The sequence below is a fragment of the Hemibagrus wyckioides genome, linkage group LG29 (genome assembly GCF_019097595.1).
Source record: "Hemibagrus wyckioides isolate EC202008001 linkage group LG29, SWU_Hwy_1.0, whole genome shotgun sequence".
In the NCBI taxonomy this organism is placed as follows: domain Eukaryota; kingdom Metazoa; phylum Chordata; class Actinopteri; order Siluriformes; family Bagridae; genus Hemibagrus; species Hemibagrus wyckioides.
In genome coordinates this window covers 9089169-9100341 of record NC_080738.1, presented here as the reverse complement: position 1 = coordinate 9100341, position 11173 = coordinate 9089169, and the positions used below count along the sequence as shown (strand labels likewise).

Below are 11173 nucleotides of genomic sequence, written 5' to 3'. Positions count from 1 at the left end.
CGATTCCGCAAGTCTCAGCGCTCTACGAGCAAGGGAAAGCGTTTTTTCAGGCAAACGTATATCTACAGCTGAATGGGGCAGTTTTCTTTGACTTCTTTCACGTTTGGGGTCAACTATGATATGAAATGTGATTGTGTACTTTAAAATGCCAAAATTCATGAGACACATAGGAATGTCATAAAAAACATGAATTTTCCTATTTTTAGCCTTCTCAAGGCCAGACTAAGGATTGTAATGTGAACCCAGACCAAGGCCAAAAAGCCAGACCAGTGAACACAATAGATCCTAGCTCAAAAGCCTGAGAAGCGATCCTACACAAACCCCATTCCATCTATTCTCCTTTTGAAACCCAGTCAAAGCCCAAAATCAGACCAGAGAACACGTGATCTTAGCTAAAAGGCCAAGAAGCAATAAACTTTTATCTCCTCTGCTTAACAGACAGCCTCAGGCCACACCTGTGTTCCTCTCCACGGAAATATTTAACAAAAGGCAAAAGATTTATGCGTGACTGAAGAAAACCCAGAGCTATAAAGAAATAAAAGCTGAGCAGCACCAGGGAACCCTTGTCAGAGAAACACAATGCTCGATGAGGGCAAGGCCCGCCCCTTGGTTGGTTGAGTGGAAAAAGGGTGGGGAAAGGTTGACGAGCAACAACTGACAGTGGTGAGCAGAAGGAGGCAAAGATAGGCTAGGGAACAGGGCGGGTTGAATGCAGAAATAATTTGATGAGTAAGTAAGTAAATAAGTAAGTCAGTAAATCAGTAAGTTAATAATTTTTTGTCCTTTATTTTACATCAGAAAACAGTGCACCAAGCCTGGATGTACTGCAATACCAAGCCGATGCACGTGGCAAGCCCCTTATCCGGCTCCCAGCTCTAAATATTTATTTAATATAGAGGACGTGTGAGATATTACACTAAGAAGAACAGATTGTTTTTTTCCAATCCAAATCCTACCCATATCCATACCTAACCATTCACTTTCTCAAGGCCAGACTAAGGATTGTAACGTGAACCCAGACCAAGGCCAAAAATCCAGACCAGTGAAGACAATAGATCCTAGCTATAAAGCCTGAGAAGCAATCCTACACAAACCCCATTCCATCTATTCTCCTTCTCAAACCCAGTCAAAGCCCAAAACCAGACTAGAAAACACTTGATCTTAGCCAAAAGGCCAAGAAGCAATAAACATTTATCTCCTCTGCTTAATGGACAGCCTCAGGCCACACCTATACAAGATGCATAAAACCATATAAGCAAATAAGACCCAACTCCTGGAAACTACCCATTTAACATTGAAGCATACACAGCTTTGCCAAAGCAAATCTCATAAAAATACATCAAACTCATTGATGTTCCTCTCCACAGAAATCTTTAGTAAAATACAAAAGATTTATTTATTTTTTATTTTATTTTTTTTATTAGAACCGGTTCCACACAATAATAAACGATACATCAAATCCAGCAAAACAAAACCAGTCCGTCCCTCTTAAATCCCACCCACTTACCACACATCAATATAAAACATAAAACAATCAGACCCACAGTCACATTTCTTGTCATAACACAAACCACCTTATACAAAAATTAAATTCACAAAAAAAATTATCACAAATATGTCAGGAGACCAAAATGTTCAAATCCAACAGAATACAGAAGAATCCGAACCAGTCAACACAATCTCAAGGCACTTTCCCCAAAACCAAGCCTTTCCCAGAAAAACTTCCCTCCACCCACCCACCCACCCACCCACCCACCCTCACCAGCCAAACCTTCACTCCCCTCCCTCCCTCTCCCCCCCCTCCCTCCCCACCCCCCGAAAATCCACAGTCCTTCCCACACCCCAACTGCCGCTCACCCCATTTTCCACTACCCATCTTATTCAATGGTATTACTATCCCCCTCCACCCCTGCCAACCCCTGTTCTGACCCGTCTTGCCACAACTTGTGTCCACCCCTCCTCCTCCCTTGTCCCTCCATCCCGCTCTAAACAATCCTCCCCCAATGTGTGTCCAGCCCGCGCTCCCTCGACCTCAATCTCCCTTGTACCTATAATGTCCCCTACAGTCAGGAGGTCAAACTCCCGTCCTCTCTCCAGACGTGACCTCTTTATTCTTCTCTCCTCCGTCGCCCCCTCCGCCTCTGTGGTAGCTCCAGTCCTGGAGAGACTGCCGCCCTCCCCCATATCCTGGTCTGGATCTGATCCCACATCCTCCATGCCGTCCGAGAACTCCATTGAGGCCCAGTCTGGTTGCACCAGGGTCGAGGCTTCCGCTACCCCTTCTGTCGCCTCCGCCCAACTTCCAAACAGCCCAGCATCCAGCCCCAGACTGGGCCTCGAAGCCTGTTCCTCCCCCGACGGTGCCCCCACGGCTGGGATTACCTGGCCGGCTGTCAGGGACTCTCCCGGGGTCAGGTCCAAAGAGCCCCCTTCTGCCTGCGTCAGCTGAACCTCCTTGTTAGATGGCCCTGCTACCTCATCGCTCACTGGCCCGTTTGATGCCGCAGGCTCTGCTGCCCCTTCGGTGAACACAGCTTCCTCCTGCTCCCCCTTTTCCCGGGCACTTAAGGACAGGAATTCCTCAGCAAAAAGACTGGCATAAGTCCCCTTTCTCGATAGGCACTGGCGATACAGGTGCTCCTCGCTGCCACACAGACTGCAGGCCTTTGGCGCACCACAGTCGGCCGCGAGGTGGTCCTCCAAGCTACAGATGCGGCACCTCTGTCCAGGGCAGACCTCCTTTGCGTGGCCAAGGGCCCCACACTTCTAGCAGTACAACGGCTGGCCAGAGAAGTGGAAGAAACCCCGGTTGGGACCGATGGAAAAATTCCCTGGAGAGTGGACCAGGCCACCTGGAGCAGCCGGGTCCGTCTTCAACCTGACGAGGAACCTGCGCTTCCCGGTCCAGAGGCCGAAGCGCCCTCGCAGTTTCTCCCCTGCTGAGACAGAAGAGCAGTACCGTGCCAAGAAAGCTCTGATGACCTCGTCCGCCACGAAGGGGTTATAAACGTGTACAGTGATGGGGACCTCATCCATGGCGAACAACGGGACCAGCCGAAGACCACGAAGCACCTCCTCCTCCCTGAGCCGCGAGCACCGGTCGAAAAAGGTAGAGCAGTCAGTGAAGGCAGCGAAAGTGATGTCCAGGAACCCAGAAGAACAAAAATCCTGCAGGCAAAGGACCTTGGAGGGAGCCAATCCACTAAAGTGCCTGAGCAGCCGGAGCAAAATCCAATCCCAGCAAAATCGCGTCTTCACGTCCTCCGCAGCATCTCTGCAGAGCTCCACCCGAACAGAATGACGAAGCCGCACCACTCGAGCCGGCTGACATTCAGCTCCTCTCTCCATGGCTATACTTGATCTTAGCCAAAAGGCCAAGAAGCAATAAACATTTATCTCCTCTGCTTAATGGACAGCCTCAGGCCACACCTATACAAGATGCATAAAATCATATAAGCAAATAAGACCTAACTCCTGGAAACTACCCATTTAACATTGAAGCAGACACAGCTTTGCCAAAGCTCATAAAAATACTTCAAACTCACTGATGTACCTCTCTACAGAAATCTTTAGTAAAATACAAAAGACGTATATGTGACTTAAGAGAAACCAGAGCTATAAAGAAAAAAACAAGCAAGCAGCACCAGGAAACCCTTATCGGGGAAACACAATGCTCGATGAGGGTAAGGCCGGCCCCTTTTTTTTTTCTTTTTTTTTTTATATCCTTTCCATCACACTCATCTTCTCAAAGCCAGACTAAGTACAATACAGTCACAGCCCAAAGCCAGACCAGAGAACTTAGCCAAAAGGCCAAGAAGAAATAAACTTTTATGTCTTCTGCTTAACGGACAGCCCCAGGCCACACCTATACAGGCATGCATGAAGTCACATAACCAAATAAGACCCAAGTACTGGAAACTACCCATTTAACATTGAAGCATACACAGCTTTGCCAGAGCAAAGCTCACAAAAATACACATAGGATTGCTTCTCGCTTCTCTATTTTAAACAGATTTTTAGAGCTGGGAGGCGGAAAAGGGACTTGCTCATGGATCGGCCTGGTATTGCAGTACTTCCAGGCTTGATGCAACGTTTACTGATATAAAATGAAGGAAAATCAATTACTGAATTATTGATTTACTGACTTACTGACTTACTTACTTACTTACTTACTAAATTATGTCTGCATTCAACCCGCCCTGTTCCCTAGCCTATCTTGACCTCCATCTGCTCACCACTGTCAGTTGTTGCTTGTCAACCTTTCTCCACACTTTCTCCACTCATCCAACCCAAGGGGCCGGCCTTACCCTCATCGAGCATTGTCTTTCTCCGACAAGGGTTTCCTGGTGCTGCTTGGCTTTTTTTTTCTTCACAGTGCTGGTTTCTCCTAAGTCATGTGTAACCCTTTTGCCTTTTATTGAAGATTTCCGTGGAGAGGAACATCAATGAGCTTGATGTATTTTTCTGTGCTTTCCTCTGACAAAGCTGTGTATGCTTCAATGTTGAATGGGTATTTTCCAGGAGTTGGGTCTTATTTGCTTATGTGACTTTATGCATGCATGTATAGGTGTGGCCTGAGGGTGTCCGTTAAGCAGAGGAGACAAAAGTTTATTGCGTCTTGGCATTTTTGCTAAGATCAAGTGTTCTCTGGTCTGGTTTTGGGCTTTGACTGGGTTTGAGAAGGAGAATGGACATCATTTTTCATCGAACTGGCTCGTTTCCTGCCTCGGCGCAGTGTGCTCTCTGCATTGTGCTTCTCTGGCGCTGAAAATGCGATTCCGCAAGTCTCAGCGCTCTACGAGCAAGGGAAAGCGGTTTTTCAGACAAAGGCATGTTTGCAGCTGTACGGGGCAGTTTTCTTTGACTTTTTTCATATGTTTGGGGTCGACTATGATATGAAACGTGATTGTTTACTTTAAAATGCCAAAGTTCATAAGAAACAATGGAAAGTCATAAAAAAAATGAATTTTGATATGAAATATCATTTTTTTCATCAAAGTGCAAAAATTCATATGAATCATGGAAAAAGTGATACTCCATGAAAATTCACTTAACAAAGACAACTTTCAAAATTTTTCATCGAACTGGCTCGTTTCCTGCCTCGGCGCAGTGTGCTCTCTGCATTGTGCTTCTCTGTCGCTGTAAATGCGATTCCGCAAGTCTCAGCGCTCTACGAGCAAGGGAAAGCGGTTTTTCAGACAAACGAATGTGTGCAGCTGAACGGGGCAGTTTTCTTTGAGTTATGTCACATGTTTGGGGTCGACTATGATATGAAACGTGATTGATTACTTTAAAATGCCAAAATTCACAAGAAACAATGGAAAGTCATAAAAAATATGAATTTTGATATTAAATATGATTTTTTTCATCAAAGTGTAAAAATTTATGAAAAACATGGAAAAAGTGATACTCTATGAAAAATCACTTAACAAAGTCAACTTTCAAGATTTTTCATCGAACTGGCTCGTTTCCTGCCTCGGCGCAGTGTGCTCTCTGCATTGTGCTTCTCTGGCGCTGAAAATGCGATTCCGCAAGTCTCAGCGCTCTACGAGCAAGGGAAAGCGGTTTTTCAGACAAACGAATGTGTGCAGCTGAACGGGGCAGTTTTCTTTGAGTTATGTCACATGTTTGAAGTCGACTATGATATGAAACGTGATTGTTTACTTTAAAATGCCAAAATTCACAAGAAACAATGGAAAGTCATAAAAAAATATGAATTTTGATGTTAAATATGATTTTTTTTATCAAAGTGTAAAAATTCATAAGAAACATGGAAAAAGTGATACTCCTTGAAAATTCAATTAACAAAGTCAACTTTCAAGATTTTTCATCGAACTGGCTCGTTTCCTGCCTCGGCGCAGTGTGCTCTCTGCATTGTGCTTCTCTGGCGCTGAAAATGCGATTCCGCAAGTCTCAGCGCTCTACGAGCAAGGGAAAGCGGTTTTTCAGACAAACGAATGTGTGCAGCTGAACGGGGTAGTTTTCATTGAGTTTTGTCACATGTTTGGGGTCGACTATGATATGAAACGTGATTGTTTACTTTAAAATGCCAAAATTCATAAGAAACAATGGAAAGTCATAAATAATATGAATATTGATAGGAAATATGATTTTTTTCATCAAAGTGCAAAAATTCATGAGATACATGGAAAAAGTGATACTCCTTGAAAATTCACTTAACAAAGTCAACTTTCAAGATTTTTCATCTAACTGGCTCGTTTCCTGCCTCGGCGCAGTGTGCTCTCTGCATTGTGCTTCTCTGGCGCTGAAAATGCGATTCGGCAAGTCTCAGCGCTCTACGAGCAAGGGAAAGCGGTTTTTCAGACAAACGAATGTGTGCAGCTGAACAGAGCAGTTTTCTTTGACTTTTTTCACAAGTTTGAGGTCGACTATGATATGAAACGTGATTGTTTACTTTAAAATGCCAAAATTCATAAGAAACAATGGAAAGTCATAAATAATATGAATATTGATAGGAAATATGATTTTTTTTCATCAAAGTGCAAAAATTCATGAGATACATGGAAAAAGTGATACTCCTAGAAAATTCACTTAACAAAGTCAACTTTCAAGATTTTTCATCGAACTGGCTCGTTTCCTGCCTCGGCGCAGTGTGCTCTCTGCATTGTGCTTCTCTGGCGCTGAAAATGCGATTCCGCAAGTCTCAGCGCTCTACGAGCAAGGGAAAGCGGTTTTTCAGACAAAGGCATGTTTGCAGCTGTACTGGGCAGTTTTCTTTGACTTTTTTCACATGTTCGAAGTCGACTATGATATGAAACGTGATTGTTTTTAAAATGCCAAAATTCATAAGAATCAATGGAAAGTCATAAAAAAAATATATTTTGAAATGAAATATGATTTTTTTCATCAAAGTGTAAAAATTCATAAGAAACATGGAAAAAGTGATACTCCATGAAAAATCACTTAACATAGTCAACTTTCAAGATTTTTCATCGAACTGGCTCGTTTCCTGCCTCGGCGCAGTGTGCTCTCTGCATTGTGCTTCTCTGGCGCTGAAAATGCGATTCCGCAAGTCTCAGCGCTCTACGAGCAAGGGAAAGCGGTTTTTCAGACAAACGAATGTGTGCAGCTGAACGGGGCAGCTTTCTTTGACTTTTTTCACATGTTTGAAGTCGACTATGATATGAAAGTGATTGTTTACTTTAAAATGCCAAAATTCATAAGAAACAATGGAAAGTCATAAAAAATATGTATTTTGATATGAAATATGATTTTTTTTCATCAAAGTGTAAAAATTCATGAGAAACATGGAAAAAGTGATACTCCATGAAAAATCACTTAACATAGTCAACTTTCAATATTTTTCATCGAACTGGCTCGTTTCCTGCCTCGGCGCAGTGTGCTCTCTGCATTGTGCATCTCTGGCGCTGAAAATGCGATTCCGCAAGTCTCAGCGCTCTACGAGCAAGGGAAAGCGGTTTTTCAGAAAAAGGCATGTTTGCAGCTTTACGGGGCAGTTTTCTTTGACTTTTTTCACATGTTTGAAGTCGACTATGATATGAAACGTGATTGTTTACTTTAAAATGCCAAAATTCATAAAAAACAATGGAAAGTCATAAAAAATATGAATTTTGATATGAAATATGATTTTTTTCATCAAAGTGTAAAAATTCATAAGAAACATGGAAAAAGTCATACTCCATGAAAAATCACTTAACAAAGTCAACTTTCAAGATTTTTCATCGAACTGGCTCGTTTGCTGCCTCGGCGCAGTGTGCTCTCTGCATTGTGCTTCTCTGGCGCTGAAAATGCGATTCCGCAAGTCTCAGCGCTCTACGAGCAAGGGAAAGCGGTTTTTCAGACAAACGAATGTGTGCAGCTGAACGGGGCAGTTTTCATTGAGTTTTGTCACATGTTTAGGGTCGACTATGATATGAAACGTGATTGTTTACTTTAAAATGCCAAAATTCATAAGAAACAATGGAAAGTCATAAATAATATGAATTTTGATATGAAATATGATTTTTTTCATCAAAGTGTAAAAATTCATAAGAAACATGGAAAAAGTGATACTCCATGAAAAATCACTTAACATAGTCAACTTTCAATATTTTTCATCGAACTGGCTCGTTTCCTGCCTCGGCGCAGTGTGCTCTCTGCATTGTGCTTCTCTGGCGCTGAAAATGCGATTCCGCAAGTCTCAGCGCTCTACGAGCAAGGGAAAGCGGTTTTTCAGACAAACGAATGTGTGCAGCTGAACGGGGCAGTTTTCTTTGACTTTTTTCACATGTTTGAAGTCGACTATGATATGAAACGTGATTGTTTACTTTAAAATGCCAAAATTCATAAGAAACAATGGAAAGTCAAAAAAATATGAATTTTGATATGAAATATGATTTTTTTCATCAAAGTGCAAAAATTCATAAGAAACATGGAAAAAGTGATACTCCATGATAATTCGCTTAACAAAGTCAACCTTCAAGATTTTTTCATCGAACTAGCTCGTTTCCTGCCTCGGAGCAGTGTCCTCTCTGCATTGTGCTTCTCTGGCGCTGAAAATGCGATTCAGCAAGTCTCAGCGCTCTACGAGCAAGGGAAAGCGGTTTTTCAGACAAAGGCATGTTTGCAGCTGTACGGGGCAGTTTTCTTTGACTTTTTTCACATGTTTGAAGTCGACTATGATATGAAACGTGATTGTTTACTTTAAAATGCCAAAATTCATAAGAAACAATGGAAAGTCATAAATAATATGAATTTTGATAGGAAAAATGATTTTTTTCATCAAAGTGCAAAAATTCATAAGAAACATGGAAAAAGTGATACTCCATGAAAAATCACAACATAGTCAACTTTCAATATTTTTCATCGAACTGGCTCGTTTCCTGCCTCGGCGCACTGTGCTCTCTGCATTGTGCTTCTCTGGCGCTGAAAATGCGATTCCGCAAGTCTCAGCGCTCTACGAGCAAGGGAAAGCGGTTTTTCAGACAAACGAATGTGTGCAGCTGAACGGGGTAGTTTTCATTGAGTTTTGTCACATGTTTTGGGTCGACTATGATATGAAATGTGATTGTTTACTTTAAAATGCCAAAATTCATAAGAAACAATGGAAAGTCATAAATAATATGAATTTTGATAGGAAATATGATTTTTTTCATCAAAGTGCAAAAATTCATGAGATACATGGAAAAAGTGATGCTCCTTGAAAATTCACTTAACAAAGTCAACTTTCAAGATTTTTCATCGAACTGGCTCGTTTCCTGCCTCGGCGCAGTGTGCTCTCTGCATTGTGCTTCTCTGGCGCTGAAAATCCGATTCCGCAAGTCTCAGCGCTCTACGAGCAAGGGAAAGCGGTTTTTCAGACAAACGAATGTGTGCAGCTGAACGGGGCAGTTTTCTTTGAGTTATGTCACTTGTTTGGGGTCGACTATGATATGAAACGTGATTGTTTACTTTAAAATGCCAAAATTCAGAAGAAACAATGGAAAGTCATAAAAAATATGAATTTTGATGTTAAATATGATTTTTTTCATCAAAGTGTAAAAATTCATAAGAAACATGGAAAAAGTGATACTCCATGAAAAATCACTTAACATAGTCAACTTTCAATATTTTTCATCGAACTGGCTCGTTTCCTGCCTCGGCGCAGTGTGCTCTCTGCATTGTGCTTCTCTGGCGCTGAAAATGCGATTCCGCAAGTCTCAGCGCTCTACGAGCAAGGGAAAGCGGATTTTCAGACAAACGAATGTGTGCAGCTGAACGGGGCAGTTTTCTTTGAATTTTGTCACATGTTTGAAGTCGACTATGATATGAAACGTGATTGTTTACTTTAATATGCCAAAATTCATAAGAATCAATGGAAAGTCATAAAAAATATATATTTTGAAATGAAATATGATTTTTTTTCATCAAAGTGTAAAAATTCATAAGAAACATGGAAAAAGTGATACACCATGAAAAATCACTTAACAAAGTCAACTTTCAAGATTTTTCATCGAACTGGCTCGTTTCCTGCCTCGGCGCAGTGTGCTCTCTGCATTGTGCTTCTCTGGCGCTGAAAATGCGATTCCGCAAGTCTCAGCGCTCTACGAGCAAGGGAAAGCGGTTTTTCAGACAAACGAATGTGTGCAGCTGAACGGGGCAGTTTTCTTTGACTTTTTTCACAAGTTTGAAGTCGACTATGATATGAAACGTGATTGTTTACTTTAAAATGCCAAAATTCATAAGAAACAATGGAAAGTCATGAAAAATATATATTTTGATATGAAATATGATTTTTTTCATCAAAGTGTAAAAATTCATAAGAAACATGGAAAAAGTGATACTCCATGAAAAATCACTTAACATAGTCAACTTTCAATACTTTTCATCGAACTGGCTCGTTTCCTGCCTCGGCGCAGTGTGCTCTCTGCATTGTGCTTCTCTGGCGCTGAAAAAGCGATTCCGCAAGTCTCAGCGCTCTACGAGCAAGGGAAAGCGGTTTTTCAGACAAACGAATGTGTGCAGCTGAACGGGGTAGTTTTCATTGAGTTTTGTCACATGTTTGGGGTCGACTATGATATGAAATGTGATTGTTTACTTTAAAATGCCAAAATTCATAAGAAACAATGGAAAGTCATAAATAATATGAATTTTGATAGGAAATATGATTTTTTTCATCAAAGTGCAAAAATTCATGAGATACATGGAAAAAGTGATGCTCCTTGAAAATTCACTTAACAAAGTCAACTTTCAAGATTTTTCATCGAACTGGCTCGTTTCCTGCCTCGGCGCAGTGTGCTCTCTGCATTGTGCTTCTCTGGCGCTGAAAATCCGATTCCGCAAGTCTCAGCGCTCTACGAGCAAGGGAAAGCGGTTTTTCAGACAAACGAATGTGTGCAGCTGAACGGGGCAGTTTTCTTTGAGTTATGTCACATGTTTGAAGTCGACTATGATATGAAACGTGATTGTTTACTTTGAAATGCCAAAATTCACAAGAAACAATGGAAAGTCATAAAAAATATGAATTTTGATGTTAAATATGATTTTTTTTATAAAAGTGTAAAAATTCATAAGAAACATGGAAAAAGTCATACTCCTTGAAAATTCAATTAACAAAGTCAACTTTCAAGATTTTTCATCGAACTGGCTCGTTTCCTGCCTCGGCGCAGTGTGCTCTCTGCATTGTGCTTCTCTGGCGCTGAAAATGCGATTCCGCAAGGCTCAGCGCTCTACG

The 11173-nt window shown here is 41.7% G+C and overlaps 1 non-coding gene and 2 pseudogenes across 1 annotated transcript; 1 reads left to right on the top strand and 2 right to left on the bottom strand.

Moving 5' to 3' along the window:
* Positions 1-386: 386 nt before the first annotated feature.
* Positions 387-528, bottom strand: LOC131349544 (U5 spliceosomal RNA; annotated as a pseudogene).
* A 2980-nt stretch (positions 529-3508) lies between these two features.
* On the bottom strand, positions 3509-3618 carry LOC131349541 (U5 spliceosomal RNA). Its single transcript, XR_009204090.1, has one exon. It is a non-coding gene; the product is annotated as a U5 spliceosomal RNA (small nuclear RNA).
* A 736-nt stretch (positions 3619-4354) lies between these two features.
* LOC131349543 (U5 spliceosomal RNA) lies at positions 4355-4487 on the top strand (annotated as a pseudogene).
* Positions 4488-11173: the final 6686 nt, after the last annotated feature.